The sequence below is a fragment of the Mustela erminea genome, chromosome 4 (genome assembly GCF_009829155.1).
Source record: "Mustela erminea isolate mMusErm1 chromosome 4, mMusErm1.Pri, whole genome shotgun sequence".
NCBI classification, from domain to species: Eukaryota; Metazoa; Chordata; class Mammalia; order Carnivora; family Mustelidae; genus Mustela; species Mustela erminea.
The window spans coordinates 151,174,061-151,183,279 of NC_045617.1; positions in this window are offsets into that span (position 1 = coordinate 151,174,061).

Genomic DNA, 9,219 nt, shown 5'->3' on the forward strand with positions numbered 1-9,219 from the left:
TTCAGCTCAGGTCATGGTCTTGGGGTCCTGGGATCAAGCCCCATGTTGGGCTCTCTGTTCAGCAAGGAGCCTGCATCCCCCATCCCCATCTGCCTCTCTGCCTAGTTGTGATCTCACTCTCAAAGAAATAAATAAAATCTTTTTAAAGAAGATCAACAAGGAAATAAAGGCTTCAAATGACACATTGGATCAGATGGACATTACAGATATATTCAGAGCATTCCATCCCAAAGCAACAAAATACACAGTGTACTCTAGTGTACATGGAACATTCTCCAGAATAGATCACATCCTGGGTTACAAATTAGGACTCAACTGGTACCAAATATTGGGATCATTCTCTGTGTATTTTCAGACCACAATGCTTTGAAACTAGAACTCAACCACAAGAGCAAAATTGGAAAGAACTCAAATACATGAAGATTAAAGAACATCCTACTAAAGAAAAAAATGAGTCAACCAGGAAATTAAAGAAGAATTAAAAAAAATCATTGGAACAAATTTCTAAAAGAAATCATGGAAACAAATGAAAATGAAACCACAGCTGTTCAAAACCTTTGGGATGCAGCAAAGACTGTCCTGAGGGGAAAGTATATATCAATACAAGCCTTTCTCAAGAAACAAGAAAGGTCTCAAGTACACAACCTAACCCTACACCTAGAGGAGCTGGAGAAAGAACAGCAAAGAAAGCTGAAGTCCAGGAGGAGAATAGAAATAATAAAGATCAGAGCAGAAATCAATGAAATAGAAACTGAAAGAACAATAGAACAGATCAACAAAACTAGGAGCTAGTTCTTTGAAAGAATAAGATTGATAATCCCCTGGCCAGACTTATCAAAAAGAAAAGAGAAAGGACCCAAATAAATAAAATCATGAATGAAAGAGGAGAGATCACAACCAACACCAAAGGAATACAACTATGAAAACATATTATGAGCAACATACACCAGCAAATTTGACCATCTGGAAGAAATGGATGCCTTCTTAGAGACATATAAACTATGAAAACTAAATCAGGAAGAAATAGAAAACCTGAACAGACCCATAGCCAGTAAGGAGATGGAAGCAGTCATCAAAAATCTCCCAAGAAACAAGAGCCCAGGACCAGACGGTTTCCCAGGGGAATTCTATCAAACATTTAAAGAAGAATTAATACCTGTTCTCCTGAAACTATTCCAAAAAATAGACATGGAAGGAAAACCTCCAAACTCATTTTATGAGGTCAGCATTACCTTGATCCCCAAACCAGACAAAGACTGCATCAAAAAGGAGAATTACAGACCAATATCCTTGATGAACATGGATGAAAAAATTCTCACCAAAATACTAGCCAATAGGATCCCACAGTACAGTAAAAGGATTATTCACCATGACCAAGTGGGATTTATTCCTGGGCTGCAAAGTTGGTTCAACATCTGCAAATCAATCAATGTGATTCAATACATTAGTAAAAGAAAGAACAAGAACCTATGATACTCTCAATAGATGCTGAAAAAGCATTTGACAAAGTGCAGCATCCTTTCTTGATCAAAACTCTTCACAGTGTATGGTAGGGGGTACATACCTCAATATCAAAAAGCCATCTATGGCAAACCCACAGCAAATATCAACTTCAATGGGGAAAAACTGAGAGCTTTTCCCTAAGGTCAGGAACATGGCAGGGCTGTCCACTATCATCACTTCTGGTCAACATAGTACTAGAAGCCCTAGCCTCAGCAATCAGACAACAAAAAGAAATAAAATGCATCTGAATCAGCAAAGAAGAAGTCAAGAAGTTTGATGACATGATAGTCTATGTAGAAAACCCTAAAGACTCCACCCCTAAATTACTAGAACTCATACAGCAATTCAGCAATGTGGCAGGATACAAAAACAATGCACAGAAATCAGTTGCATTTCTGTACACCACCAAGACAGAAGAAAGAGAAATTAATGAATCCATCCCATTTACAATAGCATAAAAGTCCATAAGATACCTAGGAATAAATCTAACCAAAGAGGTAAACATACTTTACTCTAGAAACTACAGAACACTTATGAAAGAAATTGATGAAGACACAAAGGAAATGAAAAATATTCTGTGTTCATGGGTTGGAAGAATAAACACTGTGAAAATGTCTATGCTACCCAGAGCAAACTACACATTCAATGCCATTTCTATCAAAATGCCATTGACATTTTTCACAGAGCTCGAGCCAAAAATCCTAAAACTTGTATGGAACCAGAAAAGACTCTGAATTGCCAGGGAATGCTGAAAAAGAAAACCAAAGCTAAGGGCATAGCAATGCCTGACTTGAAGCTTTGTTACAAAGCTGTGGTCACCAAACAGCATGGTATTGGCACAAAACAGACACATAGATCAATGGAACAGAATAGAGAGCCCAGAAATGGATGCTCAACTCTATGGCCAACTAATCTTTGACAAAGCAGAAAAGAATATCCAATGGAAAAAAGACTCTTCAATAAATGGTGCTGAGAAAATTGGACAGCCACATGAAGAAGAATGAAACTGGGTCATTCTCGGACTCCATACACAAAGATAAACTCAAAATGGATGAGAGACCTCCCTGTAAGACAGGCATCCATAAAAATCCTAGAGGAGAACACTGGCTGCAACCTCTTCCACTTTGACCACAGCAACGTCTTGCAAGACACATCTCTAAAGGCAAGGGAAACAAAAAGATAAAAAGCTTCTGCACAGGGGCACCTGGGTGGCTCAGTGGGTTAAATCCTCTGCCTTCAGCTCAGGTCGCAATCCCAGGGTCCTGGGATCAAGCCCCGCATCAGGCTCTCTGCTCAGTGGGGAGCCTGCTTCCCTTCCTCTCTCTCTGCCTGTCTCTGTGCCTATTTATGATCTCTGTCTGTCAAATAAATAAATAAAATCTTTTAAAAAAAGCTTCTGCACAGAAAGGAAACAATCAACAAAACAAAGAAACAACGCACGGAGTGGGAGAACATATTTGCAAATGACATTTCAGATAAAGGGCTGGTATCCAAGATCTATAAAGAACTTCTCAAACTCAACACCCCCAAACCAGATAATCCACTCAAGAAAGAGGCAGAAGACATGAACAGACACTTCTCCAAAGAAGACATACAAATGGCCGACAGACACATGACAAAATCGTCCATATCACTAGCCGTCAGGGAAAGACAAATCAAAACCTCATTGAGATATCACCTTACACCAGTTGAAATGGCAAAATTTAATAAGACAGGAAACAACAAATGTTGGTGAGGATGTGGAGAAAGGGAACCGTCTTACACTGTCGGTGGGAATGTGAGCTGGTACAGCAACTCTGGAAAACAGTATGGAGGTTCCTCAGGATGTTAAAAATAGGCTACCCTATGACCCAGGATTGCACTACTAGGTATTTACCCTAAAGATACAAATGTACTGATTTGAAAGGGCACCTGCACCCCAATGTTCATAGCAGCCATGTCCACAATAGCCAAATTGTGGAAGGTGCTGAGATGCCCTTCAACAGATGAATGGGTACAGAAGATGTGGTTCATATATACAATGGCTATTCCTCAGCCATCAGAAAGGATGAACACTTGTCATTTACACTGACGTGGATGGAACTGGAAGGTTATTATGCTGAGTTGAATAAGTCAGGCAGAGAAAGACAACTGTATGGTTTCGCTCATATGTGGAACAGAAAGAACAGAATGGAGGAACGTGGGGGAAGGGAGGGAAAGCGGAATGGGAAGCCGGCAGAGCGGGAGAAAAGCCATGAGAGACTCTTAACCCCTAGGAAACAGAGAGTTGTTGGAGGGAGCCGGGTGGAGGGATGGGGTAGCCGGGTGATGGGCGATAGGAGGGCACGTGCGTGATGGGCACCGGGTGTTACATGCAGCTGATGAAACATTGAACACTACATCGAAAACTACTGATGTACTGTCAGTTAGCTAACTGAACATAATAATAAGAAGAAAATGAAATAAGATTTAGCTGGGAATAAAAATGAATATGTTTTATTAAACTTTTTTGTTTAATATTTACCCTGAGTATGTTTTAAAAACGTATTGCCTTTGGAAGGCTGCGAGATTTGTCATAAATTCTGTGGCTTAGTCCTGCTTATTAGTATCTGTATACCCCAAATAATACTTATCATCCATAGCACCAGTATATAGTAATTTACAAGTTCATTGATAGGCCATTGAGCATAGTCTGGTTGTCTGTGAGTATGGATAGGCTAAGGGTAACAAAATAAGAAATAAGCAAGGGCATGAAGTGTCTTTTGGAATTTCCAGCATTTCCTGCTAAGGGTCCTGAACTTTTTACCCATCCTGAAGATGGATTACCACCTCTTTCACTTCTTCCTTCATTAAAGATAGTCGAAGGGAAGTAGGGTCCTGATGATGACGTTTGCTTGATTTGTGGTCCTTACTTCTACCTACTGAGTCCAGAACGTTTGCCTCCAGACAATGCTGTTATTTTCATTAATTAACATGTTTGATTGATGTGAATCCCTTAGAAGTCTTCGTATTCATCTGTTGCAGAATCAGAATTTGTCTGCCCATCCACTTCATTTTCTATTTCATATGTAAAGTATCACCATGTTGCCTTTTACTTGAACATTGTTTCTCTTTTGATTTGCTTTGGCTTGATTTTTCATTTCACAATTCCAGGCTATTATGTAAATACCACTATTGATGAAGAAATGAAATATCTTTGTAATATAAAAGTGTAAGCCCTATTATCTCTTCTTTTGAGTGGTTTATTGTTATTAAAAATGTTAAGAGGCTGAAAAGAAGTCCCCTCTGCTGCCTGTGATGGCAAAACTCTCCACTGGTGCCTCCTTGTGGACATCAAGAGGGAGACGTACCAGACAGGAGTGGGTAGCCTGGAATGGGCCCTTGGGTCCCTGGTCGTATGGAGGGCTGCTAATGCTTGCCAGCAGGCACTTCTCTAGGCACACGGACAGGAGATGTGCTGGAACTGCTCGTAACAGCTCTTGACTGTTAAATTTTGGGGACTTTTGTGAGAGAGTTAAACCATTGGTAGCTTGGCTTAGCCATTGTGGGAATATTTATGCCACAGAAATTGGCCAGCCCTTCAATGGGGGGCTGTATCTGCCCCAGCTAAGCTGGTTGCCAAATATCAGCGCGCCCCTCATCACCCACACAGCGACTCTGGGCGCCCTCTCCCTCTGACGTAGAGTCTGAAGCAGAGACAGATGAGATCCCTTGCCTCGGTCTGATCAGTGAGCACAAGAGCTGACATCTGAACCTCAGTGGGCTGGCTGCAGGGGCTGCGTGCCAACCTCAGCCCACCATGTCCCGCAGGGAAGGGGAGGCCCCAGGGGTCCGAGGCCCCTGCTTGTGAGCAGCCTTTTCCCTTGGCTGGGGAGAAGGTAGGCTGTTTCATGGGCGTAGGAGGAAAAAGTGTTGATCTGGTGCCAGAGGGAGAGATTGCATGACCCCCATCCCATGGGGGAAAGAGCTCATTAATGTTATTAAGACCCTAGGGTCCCATAGTCAAAAGACAATTAGCCCCTGATTATTGTAGAGAGGCAGGGGACTATCTAGAGGAACCGCGCCAGCATTTATCCCCGTGGAGGGTAAAGAGGTCCCCCACTGCTTCTTTCTGTCAGGAAGAACAAGGAGGTCTCCACCCTCCCACTCCGGAGACGCCCCCGGGCTTCTAGATGTTCCTCAAAGACTCTGATCCAACTATGTAGGATCCTACTTTTTAAAGTGCTCAACTTCCTCCTGTCCCATTGACTTCTTTCTGAGTTGGACTGATTGCAGCAGCACAGAACTACAAAACCCTAGGGCTGGAGCAGTCTAAGGGTCACACAGCGTAGCTGAGTCATGAACATGCCTGTCCTTCATTGCAGTAGGGAATCATGGGAGCGGCTGATCAGTGGCACCCTGGCCCAAATCACAGTGGCTCTGTGAAGTCTGTGGACCTACCTTGTAGTCATTCTTTTTTTTTTTTTTTTAACATTTTCTTTCTTTATTTGAGAGAGAGAGCATGAGAGGGGAGAAGGTCAGAGGGAGAATTGGACTCCCCATGGAGCTGGGAGCCCGATACGGGACTCAATCCCAGGACTCCAGGATCATGACCCGAGCTGAAGGCAGTTGCTTAACCAACTGAGCCACCCAGGCGCCCCTTAGTAGTCATTCTTATAGTCCCTGAATGTCTAGTTGGAACACCTGGTATTTGGCAGAATCGCCACACTTGTTCTTGGACCAGTGGAGTAAGTGATATGGTAGGAGGAGGCTGAGAGGGAGCCCCAAATCTGTACCTCCTTCTCCACAAAGACACTAAGTCTAGAGCAGTATCACAGTCCAAGGGAAATGGTGGAGGTTGATGTCACCTAAATGGATGCAGGAGGTGGTTGTTCCTATCCTGTCTCCTTCATTGACCCCTCTGGTCCCTACAAATACCAGACCAGATCCTGGAAGGTGACAGTAGGCCATGAGGAACTCAACCAGGTGGTTGTCCTAATGGTAGCTGTCATGCCTAATTAACACAGTTTGGGGCTCTGACATGTGGCTCTTGGCTACTGATGAATGTGTTTTTAAATACTGTCAGGATGGAGGATGAGGAGCAGCTTGCCTCTGCATGACATGTGTACAACTATACATTTATGTTACTGTATCAACTCTGGCATCGTAATGTGGCCCAAAGGGACGCGGACAGCATGTGCTGGTACTACAGGCAGAAAAGCATCATTTGTCCTGTTGGCTGATTTCTGTAGTGTGACTGTTTCTTTTTTTTTTTTTAATTTTTAAAAAATATTTTTATTTATTTATTTGACAGAGAGGGAGAGATCACAAGTAGGCAGAGAGGTTTGCAGAGAGAGAGAGGGAAGCAGGCTCCATACTGAGCAAAGAGTCTGATGTGGGTCTCCATCCTAGAACCCTGGGATCGTGACCTGAGCTGAAGACAAAGGCTTAACCCACTGAGCCACCCAGGCGCCCTTGTAGTGTGACTGTTTCTACCACATCTGATTTTAAGCTGCCAGTAAAAGTGTGACTTTGCTGAAAATGCAGATTTGGAGAGCTGTACACAGTAACACACCCCCATACAGTGTATTATTGTATTTTTTAAAATCATACAGACACAATAGATGTCAATAAGTATAGTTTAGCATAAAATATAGCTCGTCCCATAAGCAGTCTGAGGTTATCTCTGAAAATAGTTCACTATTCACTTGACCCAGAAAACCCTACAAAATGATGCAAATCAAGAAGCTCGAATCTTGGGATGCCTGGGTGGCTCAGTTGGTTAAGCAGCTGCCTTTGGCTCAGGTCGTGATCCCAGCATCCTGGGATCGAGTCCCACATTGGGCTCCTTGCTCCGCAGGGAGCCTGCCTCTCCCTCTGACTCTGCCTGCCACTCTGTCTGCCTGTGCTCACTCTCTCTCTCTGACAAATAAATAAATAAAATCTTAAAAAAAAAAAAAAAAGAAGCTCAAATCTTTGTGTTCACTTTAAGATCACACCTGAAACTGCCCAGGCCATCAGAAATATGCGTATCAGGAAAGCCACCAAGTATCTGAAGGACGTCACTGCAGAAGCGGCGTGCACCGCTCCCTGGGTACAATGGTGGTGTTGGGAGGTGTGGCCAGGCCAAACAGTGGGGTGGACACACGGCCAGTGGCCCAAAAAGAGTGCCAGATTTTACTGCACACGCTTAAAACTGCAGAGAGTATTGCTGAGCTTAAGAGTTTAGTAGATTCTCTGGCCCCTGAGCACATCCAGGTGAACAAAGCCCCAAGATGTGACGCAGAAGTTACTGGGTTCATGGTCAGATTCAACCACACGTGAGCTCTCCCTGCCACACTGAGATGATCCTTACTGAGAAAGAGCAGATTGCTCCTGAAGCAGAAGAGGAGGCTGCCCAGAAGAAAAAGCTGTCCCAGAAGAACTGAAGAAGTAACAGTGTATGGCCTGGGAGTAAATTCTGCATAAAATAAATACAAATAAAAGCAAAAAAAATATCACAAAATATAGTAAAATAACTAGGAAATGATGACTTTAAAATATTATCTCTGCTTTTAATACAACTTATAAGTTTATAATGACTTGTTTTTAATAGTGGCTGTTTTAACAAGTGGTTTGCAAAATGCCTGAAAATCTAACTGCTCTCATGAGAAAATATGAGGCAGCTTGGCTGGCCTCCGGGTATGGGCCTTCTGGACATGCCACAGAACCTCACTTGGTTCCACCAGATTGATGATATATAATTACACGAGCAGGATGAGCCAGAATTGGTGAATATGTTGGTGGTGTTGGTAAGGCAGTGTGCTCCTGAGATTGGGAGGGAAACCCTGTTATGTTTCAAGGCCCTCCACATCCCTGAAGTTTCTAGAGGGCCCGTGGTCTGGAGCATGCCAGGTCATTGCTCTAAGGTAAAGGACAGATTATTCCTTGTCATATTTTTTTTAAAAGATTTTTTATTTATTTTATTTGACAGACAGAGATCACAAGTAGGCAGAGAGGCAGGCAGAGACAGAGGGGGAAGCAGGTTTCCCGCTGAGCAGAGAGCCCGATGCGGGGCTCGATCCCAGGACACTGAGGTCATGACCCGAGCCGAAGGCAGCGGCTTAATCCACTGAGCCACCCAGGCACCCCAATTCCTTGTCATATTTAACACAGTTGATGGTAACACCACTAATGCCTGGACACCCTCCTTCTATTCCAGAGGCAACATGTTTGCGTTCACGAGACCATTTCCAGGGACTGACTGGAGCCCAGAACAGAACGGGGCACTGGAGGAGCTCCACCACAGCCAAGAGACGCCCAGGCTGTAGAGGTCGCCGAGGTGGGACAAGAGGCAGAGTGGTGTTCCTGCTGGTAAGGCCCCAACAGAGAGGCACGACACACACCCCAGGTTCCTGATCAAGCCGTGCTGTCTACTGCAAAGAGGCGTGTCCTATTAGGGGAGAGCTCCTGGCCCACTACTGGGCTTTAGCAGAGACAGGGCTCCTGACACGGGACAGCGAGTATCCATGGGGGCGTTGGGAACTGCCCATGATGAGCTGGGTTCTAGCAGACCAATCAAGGGATAAGCTCAGGGGTTCCAGCTTTAATCACCGCTGGATAGAAATTCCATGTCCCAGATCAAAAACGAGCAGCCGAGAGCTGCACAAGGCCTGTGAGCAGGTGGGTCAGGTCCCCTCGCCCTCCACATTCGTGCTTCCACCCCTCGCTTTACTCACACCGGTGGCTGCCCTGGGGGTGTTCCAAGTTGCCTACTGC